Source organism: Trichosurus vulpecula, chromosome 4 (genome assembly GCF_011100635.1).
Source record: "Trichosurus vulpecula isolate mTriVul1 chromosome 4, mTriVul1.pri, whole genome shotgun sequence".
NCBI classification, from domain to species: domain Eukaryota; kingdom Metazoa; phylum Chordata; class Mammalia; order Diprotodontia; family Phalangeridae; genus Trichosurus; species Trichosurus vulpecula.
Genome location: NC_050576.1, coordinates 351299440 through 351311557, shown reverse-complemented (window position 1 = coordinate 351311557; position 12118 = coordinate 351299440).

Genomic DNA, 12118 nt, shown 5'->3' with positions numbered 1-12118 from the left:
TGTGTGTATGTGTGTGTTTTAGATGACTGTCAATGTTAAGAAAGGTTTGGGAGAAAATTTCAAAGACTAATATGGAAATGTGTACCATATCAATATAAATTCAAGTGAAACTGTTTTGTTTTGACATTCATGTAAAACTGATAACATTACTTTTCAAAAGAATCATAAGTAAGACAAAATAGGAAATTATACTTTCAAAGCAAAGTAGAATTACAGATAGTGATTTTCAACTGAAATGACTCTTTTCAATGTTACTAAAATCCAAAGGCCTTTTGTCAGTCTTATTTCTACCTGACCTCTCAGCAGTTTTTGACTGATAGTGTCTCTCAGTTCCTTTTCACTCTCCTGTTCTGCAATTTTTATCATCCTCTGTCCATTAAGTGAGAGTATTCCCCAAAGATTTAAACTGGTCCTTTATTCTTTTCTCTCACCACAAGTTCCACTTTGTGGTCTCATTAATTATCATGGATTCAATTATCAAAAGACTCTCAATATCTATATCTATATGGACGTAGATATAGATATCCAATATACAGATCCAGGAAAAAAATATATCAAACTCTATTCTGTATATTCCTGTTGGTATTTAAAACTTAAAATACTAAACATGAAACTAGCTATATTTTTCCCCAAAACCAACTACCCTCTGAAATGTGTATTTATGCTAATGACCTACCATCATAACAGTTACTTAGGTTTATGAATTCGTTCCATCTTTTACTATTCCACTGACTTTATCTCTGGAGTCAGAGAATCTGACATCAAATCATACTGAAACATACTAGATGAATTAACTTGAGCAACTCCCTCAACCTTCCTGGTCTCAGTTTCATCATATTTAAAATGAAATGGTTGGATAGATTTCCTCTGAAGTCTTCTTAATCTGTTTTTTTCTGATAGTATTTGTGTGTATATATGTGTATGTGAGATCTTTGGTCCCTTTATGCTTTCTCTCAATCCTCTTCATCCTCTAATAAGCAATCAATTACCAAATTCTTATCAGTACTAACTCTACAACCTGTCTTCCCATCCTATGCATTACTGAAATTTCTACCAGAGTTCAGTCCTTAATCACCTCTAACTTATTATTTTAAAGGCCTTCTAATCAGTCTCTCTGCTTCTAATCTCTCATCTCTCTAATACTTCCTCAAAATGGCTACTAAAATGATATTGATAAAATGTATCTGCCTTTGCCACCTCCCTAGATGATTTTTAAAATAATAGATCTATGCTGCTTATAGAAGAAAATGCAAAATCTTTATCCCATCCTTGAAAACTCTATAAAACCAAATCTTCCCTCCCTTTCCAGTTTTATTTCAGATTCATTCTCTTACACAGTCTCCTTTATATGAAAAGTTAACCAGTCAAATAAAATTAAGAAGGAATTATTAAGTATTTACTATGTGTCCCACAAAGTTTGCTAAATGATGGAATTATAAACACAATTTTTAAGATAATCCTTCTCCTCAAAGAGTTTATATTATAACAGGAGAAGACAACAAATGAAAGGCAGCTGAAAAGTAGGTTTAGGAGAGTTGCATTGTAGAAAAAGTGTGTGAGAGTTAGGAGGACAATCTGGAGAATTAGGAAGACATGATGGACCTGAGTTTCTATTAACTGAGGGTTTTGTAGAAACCAGCCAACCAGAAGGAAAGGCTGCGGAGGCGGAGATTACTTCGAATGCAAGAAGTCAAAGGGAGAAATGAACTTCTAAGGTTAAGGACTTCATGTCTCAGGGATCAATTTTCTATTCACTATGTGTTTTTTTTTTAATTCTTCATCTTTATTTTCTCAGAAATGGTTAAATTTATAGTATGTGCTTTAAAATATGTATTGAAGTGAAGTGAGTTGAATTCTGGAGATCTATAGGGCTCTAATATCCTAGAACTCTCAGTCTAGGGTTTATTAGTAATTAGTTTGTTCATATTCTATGGGATATTCAGTCTGTTGGTCCAAACAGCGGTTTGTATCCAGGTAGGGCTAACTATAAACTTTCTTTTCCCAAATAACATGTCATTTTACAAAATTAGAGTTGAATCCACTATCATGCATGCTTTTAACAATGAACAACAGTGAGAATGCACGCTGAGGCTCTGCAACTAAAGATAGCACAAAAATGTTTAAGTGCATATGTGCATAGGAATGTTCCTGTTATTGAGAACCTTATCAGCAACTCTCTGTCTAAAACATAATTCCAATTTTAAAAGCCTAATATAAAGTAAAATATTATCTTAAGTCTGGAAACTGAGTACTCTAAGAAGTGTGGCAATATTTGGGCAACTTGTATGTTTTCCAGAAGTTAAACATAATGCTTCTACGGAGGCAACATGAGAGAATAGATAGAGAGCCAGCCTAGAAGGCAGGAAGACCTGGGTTCAAATCCTGCCTCTGGTATATATTGACTGTATGACCCAGGGTATTTCACACCAAATCTTCATGCACTGGAAAACTCTCTATGATTATAACTTTCATAAACATTACAAACAGAAACTTTGCTTTGGTAGAGGTAGTTTCCTCATCTGAAAGTTCCCTATCCCAATGGAAAAAAAAGTCTTGCCCATATTTCTAAGATAACTATGATGAAAGTGGCCCAGAAACACACATGTCATTGTCACATATGTGTCACTGTCAAGCTCTTTGTTTAATAGGAACATAGCATCATCATTTAAGAGATGGAAGGTCCATCAGAAGTGATCTATTCAAAATCCCTCATTTTACAGATGAGATGAAGAAAATCAGAGAATTCAACAGACACACAAAATAGATGAGAGGATGAAATAGAAAAGAAGAAATAAGAAAATAGTAGGAGCTTTTGAGTAAAATTTGAAGAAACATCCCCAGGACCAGATAATAGTCAATATCCTACTTTTGGGTTGTAAAAGCATAAGGCTCTTTGACCATTAAGTATGACATAAAAAGGATTCAGAGGATTAAAGACTATCAAGGAAGATTAGGGAGTAGATCCTGAAAAAAAATTATACTTAGGGAAGGTAAGAAAAGGATAGTTGTCATGCTAAGACAAGTCAAGAGAGAAAATGTAAACAGAATACTAAGGTCAATAAAAGGGCAATGAGAGCAGTGGGTGAAATTGGTGAAAGAGACCAGATTTTTGCAATTTGTAGAATTTTTGATACAAAAGAAAGGAATTCAAATGAGGTTGTCAAGTTATTAAGTGATGGATGACTGTAATAAAAGTTTGAACCAGATGCTAAAATTTGAGTTATAAACATCCACAAGGATGTTTCAAGAAACAAGGTTGAAAATGTCAAATATTGTGGAGAATAGGACAAACAGAGCGGTTGATGTTTATATTTTTGTATTTTGAGACATCTTTCTCCAGGAGAAGAAAGTGAAGTGATTCAATTCCTTAAATATTCCAGGTTGTCAGAGATACTGAAGGGTTTGTTATTGAAATAAATTTCTTCGAAAGGGAAAAAAACTAAACTAAAACAATGGGATCTGAGGAAGAGTAGGAGAGAATTGATCTTTTTACCAGATTGCTTTTCAAGATTGTTTCATGGGGGGGAGAAGAGAAGGAAAGGGGCAGCTGTGGATTTCAAGCTTAAATACAGATTTGATATTCTTCCAAAATAGGAGAGTGCTGGTTGTTCTGAGGTGGAAGAAGTTGTTTGTTTTTCCAACAGTGGAATGATGGAGATATTTAATTAATCAAGAATCAACTCATAAAGTGGTAGACAAAGAAAGAGTTGTTTATTTGTTGCTCAGAGGTACTGAAGTAGCGATTTCTCAACCTGACAATAATAATATAGATGTATGTTGTGTTCCTGGAGCACGTATTCACAACATAAACAGAGAACATCTCAAAACTTTCTCAAATAGGTGACAACTCCCTACTTTTCTTGATTCATGTGGACACACTATGCATTACTATCAAACAATATAGACTTCCTTTTGACATATTATATTACATAATTTTAATTATTTAAAAATATCTTCACTTCCCCCATCCTATGTTTATTTCTACTCTTATTTCAGCTACCTCTATTTCCATCCTGTTGTCTTCCTTCTTCACTACTGGGTCTTATCCCTTGTCATGCAGACCTGAAAAGCTCTGACTTGTTATACCAATCCCCCTCCCTTACCTCAGTACTCAAAAATCAAGCTTAAAGTGGTTTACTTGTGTTGTTGATCACAGTTCAAAGTGTAATCTGAACTACTTCATGACAGAACAGAAGGCAAGAAGAGGGAGAGATACTCTAGTACATTTTCTATTTACACCTCAAGTACTTTGAATAATTAATGTCAGGTTATTAATCTCTGTATCTTAAGTACAAAAATATTCTCATCTGAAACATAAATTGTTCCAATATGTGTAATTTCACCCGAGCTTGCACTCGGATCATGCTGTCCTATGCAACAGGGAAATATTGAGTTGTTGGAGCCTTGTGAGTATGGAGTACTATAATAAAGTTTATTTGAAGAATAACTTTCAGCCCTTTGCGGCATTCCTTTATTCTTTCTCTTTCACCAACCCACAATACACCAGGATCAGAAGAACATCTCTGTCAGTGTATTTCTACCAGAGTGCCATTTTTTATTATCCTATTACAACTCAGGCTTTTACAAATTTGTGGAAAATATGCCTAAACCTTATGTAAGCATTTTATCACCTACACTAGAGGTGTCAAACTTATGGCCAGACAGGGCAATGTCTGCAACACTCCCAGAAGATATTCAAATGCCCAGATTAAAATGTAATAGGAAATATTTGAGAAAGCTAGGAGCCACAGCAGACAGTATCCATTTGCAGTCAGGAAGACTCATCTTCCTGAGTTCAAATCTGATTTCAGATGCTAATTCTGAGACTCTAGGTAAGTCAGTTAACCTCGTTTGCCCAAGTTTCCTCATATATAAAATGAGCTGGTGATGGAAAGGACAAACCATACCAGTATCTTTAACAAAAAAACCCCAAGGGCAATTTCTAGCACAAGGTTGCCATTAGTAAATGTTTATTGACTAATGATTTCCTTCCTTTCTTCCTTCTTCCCCCGTACCCATCCATTCAATGCCCATTGAATTGACCATACACTAGAACAGAAATTCTTAACTATTTTTTTAATTTGATGGACCCTTTGGCAGCCTGAAAGCCTATGGGCACAATATTTGGGATTACAAATTAATTATATTAAACTATAATTATAAAAAAGGGATGACAACAAAAACACAAAACCAAAAGTAAAAATCAAGTATAGTGACCCCCATTTAAGAAATGTTGCTTTAGACTTACCCTCGCTTCCTACTGCAGCTTTCCACAAAACCTCTACCCATAGCATTTAGATAAAATGGATGTAATCTGTTCACATGACATAACAGGAGTTGCACTGGTTTAGGATTAAGACCAATGGTTCAATTGCTGCTTTTGCTATTTATTTCCTTTATGACCTTGGAAGATTATTTAATCTCACTGACTTCAGAATTCCTAACAAAAAAAAAATCAGTTGGACTAAATGAACTTTCTGAAAGAAAGTCTCCATAACTTGGCATGCAATTTATAAAAGGTTGCCAACATGGCAATGTGTTGCCCCTCTTGGGAAATGTACGTATTTATTAGGGCCACCTGGAGACAATGACTAAATCCAAATTCCTGGTAAAATTAAGGCATGGTACAATCAGTCAGACATTAGGGGACAGGTATAGATCCTTTGAATTCCTTATATCTTAGCCAAATAACCAAAGCACTCTCCCAATTTCCTCCTTTCTCTCTCCATTCTCCAAAGTTTTCTAAAACAAATCAGGTTCTCCCTCAGTCTACAAACTGCCATAAAATTCTGACAATGATTTGAAAGCAATTTTAAACTTTATTTTAAAAAAATATTGCTTTAAATTATATTTAGAATTTTAGAAAATGTTAAATTGACTTATGAGTTTAATTTTAATATTATCAGCTTAGCATAGTTTAAGTTTTATCTCTGCTAGTTACCTAATTGTTTTCTACCTCAGGAAAAACCAAAATAAGTATCATTATGAATATTCCCTTTGCTCTATCACTTATGATTTAGGTATTTGCTTTAAATATTTATGATGTACACTTTAAAAATAGAATTAAGTTAATCTTAAACAATATTGATTTATGTCACCTTATGTAATTTATGTGGCCACCAATACACCTAAAAGTTATGCTAAGGTTAAGGAAATAATAGATCAAAATCAACATAAGGTGAGTGAAGGGTTATTTTTAACTTTTCATTATCTAGGTCAAAAAGATGTATTTTGGGGTTTTCTATTTTAGTTAGTTGTATTGCGGGGATGGGGTGAGATAAGTCTTGAGGAAGGGCACCCTTTTACTTAAAATTAATATTTCATATTCTAAAAACATTAAAAATCATTGCATTATTCCATGTATGATCCCACTGCTAGAACCATACGCTAGGGATATATCAAAAAGAAAAGAACACACAGACACACACACACAAAGTATCTGCACAGAAATTTTTATCATATTATTTGAAATGAGAAAAAAAATAGTAAACAACTATTGAGTAGTGTAATAACAATGCTACTTGCCACCGTTGTGCCTGTGTAAGACCAATAACACCAGCACACAGGAGGGCCACTAGCACAGGTTCTTTGATCTGCTTTTTCTAAGGAAACCAACTTTAAGGGGTTTATAATCTCACTTTAAGGAAACATCCATATCTCATTCACTTAGTTCAGGAGAAAAAGTCAGCTCCCTGAACTTCAGAGAAAACACAAACAGAAATTACAAAGAGAGAAAATATAAACAGATCAAGCTTCTATATGACCGTAGCAATACATACATAGTTACCAGAGAGAGAAGAACCAACATCTGGGTTTTCAAAGCTGAGGGGCTCCTTAACAGCTACCCAGAGTGTCATCTGGTCAAATCACTCAACACTCTTCCAGTGAGTGAGCCCCAAGCAAAACGCTAACCTCAGGGTATATATGTACTTCTTCAGGGACAGAAGGCATCACAACCATGTGACTCAAAGCCATGTGACATAGGTTTTCTTGTGACTTAGGCAGGTCATCAAAGACTCCCGATTCAATCAAAGACTCTTGATTGAAACAAAGATAAGACTCAAAGGCACTTGATTGCTTTAGTGCTTCGGAGCACTCTAAAACAAAAGACAACAAAAAGTCCCACTTTGCTTGCCATTACACTCCATCCCTTCCAGGATCCTTGGCCCCACGATCTAAATGGCCACGGAACCTGGAACAAATAGAGGCATTATACTTTGTGATCACATTCAGGGAACTAAAGTATAACATTCACAACATAACAAAATGTATCATAATAACTCATTAGTAAGGTTGCCAAATAGTATTAGATATCATATCATTAGTATCATTCCTGAAAATACTTGTTTACACAAGCAGTGGGTCCCAGGCCATCTTCTTACCTAGCACAGCATATCAGCTTTTTGGGGCGGCAGAAAAATACAGATGCCGTGCACCCCTAGGTAACAGCAAGTTACGATCTCTTCAGTCAACACAGAGTGTCCAGGTAAAGTCCTTCTTGAGAGTGTGTCCTCCCCACATTGCCATTGCAGGCTTCCTCCTGGCACTGTCAGGTGCCGGCATGCTTTAATGAGCAAAGTCCCAACACAAATAAAAAAATCCAAATAAAGTTCTATTGGGGGTGTGTTCTCCCCATACTGCTCCAGTCCACACTTCCAAGTCTTGAAGGGCAGCTGGGCAACCAAGCCAACAGAATGGGTCCTGGGGGTCTGCAGAACTTCCCCTCACCCAACATAGACAACTCGACCACTCCTGATAGGTCCCAAGCAATTCTCCAAGGGGAAGTCAGAAAAAAGCACACTCAGTGCCTTGCTACAAAGTTTTTATCTTGCCCTGGGGCTGAATTCTGAGCTCCAGGGTTCCTTGTCCTCCAGCAAGAGCCAGATGCTCCTGGCTTCTGCCTGAATCCTGATGCAGGCAGCTCTCCTTGGGAGGACAAGGAAACCCAGAGCCCAGAATTCAGCCCTGGGGCAAGATAAAAACTTTATACAGAGGCTCTGTGTGCTTTTTTGTTGCCTTCCCCTTGGGTGGTTGCTTCAGATCCAGTGGGGGGTGGGCAGAGTTGTCTATGGAGGGTGGAAGGAAGTGCCTCAGACACCCAAGGACCCCACCCTGTTGGCTCTGTGGCCCAGCCACCCCTCAGTACTTGGAAGGGGGACTGGAGCAGTGTGGGGAGAACACATCCACAAGAAAACTTTATTGGGACTTTTTTGTTTGCGTTGGGACTTTGCTAACTAAAGCATACCAGTACCTGAAAGTGCCAGGAGGTAGCCTGCAATGGCAGTGTGGAGAGAAGGATATACCCCCAAGAAGGACTTTACTTGGTCCCTCGGTATTGACTGAGTACACTGCAACTTGCTGTGACCCAGGGGTGGATGGTGTTTGTATTTTCCACCACCTCTTAAGGATGATATGTTGTGCAAGTGAAGACTCTGGCCTGGGACGTCTCTGGTTGTGTAAACAAGTATTTTGGGGAATGCTATTGAATGATATGTTTTGCTTAAGGACATTGCTATGAATGTTACATTTAGTTTATTGAACAATGTGGGTTCTCAAAGTATAATGCCTCTATTTGTTCCAAGATCCATGACCATTTAGATTGTAAGACCAAGGATCCTGGAGAGGTGGAAATGCAATGGCAAGCAATTTGGGACTTTTTGCTGTTTCTGTTTTGGAGTGCTTCTCAGCACTGAGGCAATCAAGTGCCTTTGATTGAATCTTGCCTTTGTTTCAATCAAGAGTCTTTGATTGAATCGGGAGTCTTTGATGACCTGCTAAAGTCACAAGAAAACCTAGGTCACATGGTTGTGACACCTTCTAATGCTGAAGAAGTGTATATATAGTCTGAGGTTAGCATTTTGCTTGGGGAACATTGGAAGAGCGTTGGTGTGGAGACTCTGGGTAGCTCCTAAGGAGCCCCCTGGCTTTGAAAACCCAGGGGTTGGTGCCTCTCTTTCTGATAATTATGTATGTGTTGCTATGGTCAGACAGAAACCTGTCTGTTGATTTGTGTTATTTGCTCTGTTTATATAATTTCTGCTTGCAATTTCTGTTTGTGTTTTTTCTGAAGTTCAGAGGGCTGATTTTTTTTCCACTGAACTAAGTGAATGATACATGTATGTTTGATTAAAGTGAGATTATAAAACCCTTAAAGTTGATTTCCTTAGAAAAGCAGATCAAAGAACTCATGTGAGCGGCTTGTATGCTGGTGTTATTGGCCTTGTACAGCCACAGTAGCTGTAAGTAACATTGTTGTTATAAGTAGATGAATAACTTTGTATAATAATACTGTGCAATATCATTCTGCCATATGAATTGACTAAGATAAATAAAAGCATAAACTATGTACATATAAAAATGTACATATGTTCAATAGGTGATATATAGATTTGTGTATACTTACATATATGTGTGTGCATATGAGAATATATATAAATGGATACTGAGAAGGAAAAACAGAATCAAAACAAGGACATACACATTGATTATACTTTTTAAAAAATACTATTCCTTACAATTCCTTTTAAAAGGATCAAAAGGGGAGACGGAAAAGCAAACAAGATGTTTCTGTTACTATTTTATTAAATCACTATATATTTTTAAAATTGAAAATATGTTAAAGTACATAGTTTTATATATAATTAAAATGTATTTGCTTAATGAATGTTGCTTTCATTTGAATATTTTACTGATGGTTATTATTTTAAATATAATGAAAGTTGTTAAGAACTATCCACCAGTGGAAGAATATAAACAAAATTTGCCTTCAGAAGCAAAGCACACGATGCTTCCTTCTTTCCTAACTCCTTTATAACCTGATGGCATAATCAATAAGCACTGTCCTCTGTTTCAGCAAGATATTCACTGCTTTTGACTATATGGCATGTCAGTGTGACAGTGCTCCACATTGATGCTGCTTTCTAGAATCATGAATTTTCTGCTTTGATCATCTAAATCTATACCACTCTCCCAGACATGCTTCTCTGAAGGAGAAGAAAGGGAACTTTATACACTTTCAAATTTAGCCATAACTATTTTAATCAAAGTGTTCTAGGAACTATGTACCATTGTAGGCAGTCCAGAATACAGATAGATTGCTTTGTTTCTGCCCCCAGGAACATGTAATAGGACCATGGGAGGTGTTTCTCATGTTCTGTGCTCTGCAGAAGAAAATATTTTTCACACATAATATGTGTGTATGTATGTATGTATATATATATATATGTATATATGTGTGCATGTGTGTGTGTGTGTGTGTATACACTCACATATATACAGAGATTAGTCTTATTATTCTTGTTATTTTCGAACCTGCTAAGCTTTAACTCTCTGCAGGGACACCAGTCAGGGTGCCTACAACAACAGACCCTAGCAATGAGAAAAGCAAAAGGATGACAACACAATGTAGTAAAAAAAATCAAAAAAATGAAAAAACAGAGAATTGATACAAGTGGTAAGATTCTTATAGCAGAAGTGGGGGAGTCTGTGAATGTGAGTGGGAGGAAGTAAGAGGCAGTTGAAAAGAAAGAAAAAAATAATAACCTGAAGCTCAGACTTTATTTTCTAACAATGTCCAACAGTCTTTCTTTGGACACTATTTTTTTTTAGATTTCTGTAGCTCACTGTGTTTAAAATACCTGAAATCTTTGTTTATTTTTGTCTGTTTTCAAGTCAGATTTCAAAAACCATTGCTTAGGGCAAAGGGGTTTGAATGTGCTTGTACAGTGCTTTAAACTGCCATCTAAGGGGAAAAATGTAAAATACGCAATTTTCCTTTCTCACACTTTCTTGAAGCCTATTATCATAAAGTGGTTGGGGGAGGGGGTTAAGAAGTGGAGCAGAATTATTTCCTTATTAAAAGGTAATGGGAAATGCCTTCTTTCCTTTCCTTTCCTTTCTTTTCTCCATTTACTTTTCTCTATTATTTAAAACAGTGCCTTAAATAAAAGAGCTTCATGGTGGGATTCTCTTCCAAAGGATTCAAAAGGAAGAGGTCATCCTAGCTTATAGCTGGGTGAAGGTAGGCTGGATCTGAGCCATTGCAAGATTAAAGAACTGTCTGAAGCTCTAAAGCCAGTTATTTTCCCTCAAATAGAAAAATCTAAGTAGGAGACCTAGCCGTTCTCCATTCTTTGAGATTTTAGGGAGTTCCTGGGCAGTTCCTATATCTAGGATTTTTGTAAAAGAAGGGACAGGCTTAGATCCTCTCAGTTGAATCTTCTTGAGGAAGTAAATGTGCTTCTGGGCCCCGGAGGCCTGACTTATTTCTATTTCATTTCCATAAAACTGGGTAAATAATTGTGACTGAATAGTTCTATAATCAAATAAATGTCAATATGGAATCAGAGCTAGAATTAACAACATAGAGTCAGGAAGACTTGATTTCAGGTCTTTTGAAATGAACTATGTGGTCATAGGCAAGTCATTTATAATGTTTATTTTAGGGTTTTTTGATATATAAAAATGAGGCCAATAATACATGTAATACATATTGCATAAAATAATGATAAATCATATAGTTATATAGTTTTATAATGTATATAATAAATGGCATAAGTGCTAGTTATTTATTTGTCTTAATGGTGGCAAAAATTTATAATCCCATTGAATACAACAACATTATATGCACACAGCTTTTTCAAAGATTGATCAAATTCAACTTGAATAATTAGAAGGAAACCTATAGAGAAAAATTCTATGATGTCATGTTCAATCTACCAATTGGCTTTAAGTAAATTGCTCTTCAAAGCCCGGAGGCCAGCTGTGAGTTTTAGCAGAAGAACAGATGTTCTAATGATTACTTCTTCATTTTAGGGAATTAAAATTACAAAGGTGCCAGGAAGAAGTAATGTATTGTATATGTACATACACAGAGTCATCAGTCATCTAAAGAGCTGATTTGTGAGCTAAGTCAAAATTCTTATGAACTCAACAGTTATGTAAAGCTAAATTTTATAAACATCTTTTATTTTTCCTTCTACATGGTGCAATCTAACATGAATCTTATGATCATTCATCTTTTTAAAGTTTCAAAAATGTTCTATCTTAGTACTTGCTGGATCTTTTCCTATATGGATTGAAACAGAATGAAAATGAAAATGTTAAATGAGAGTGATAT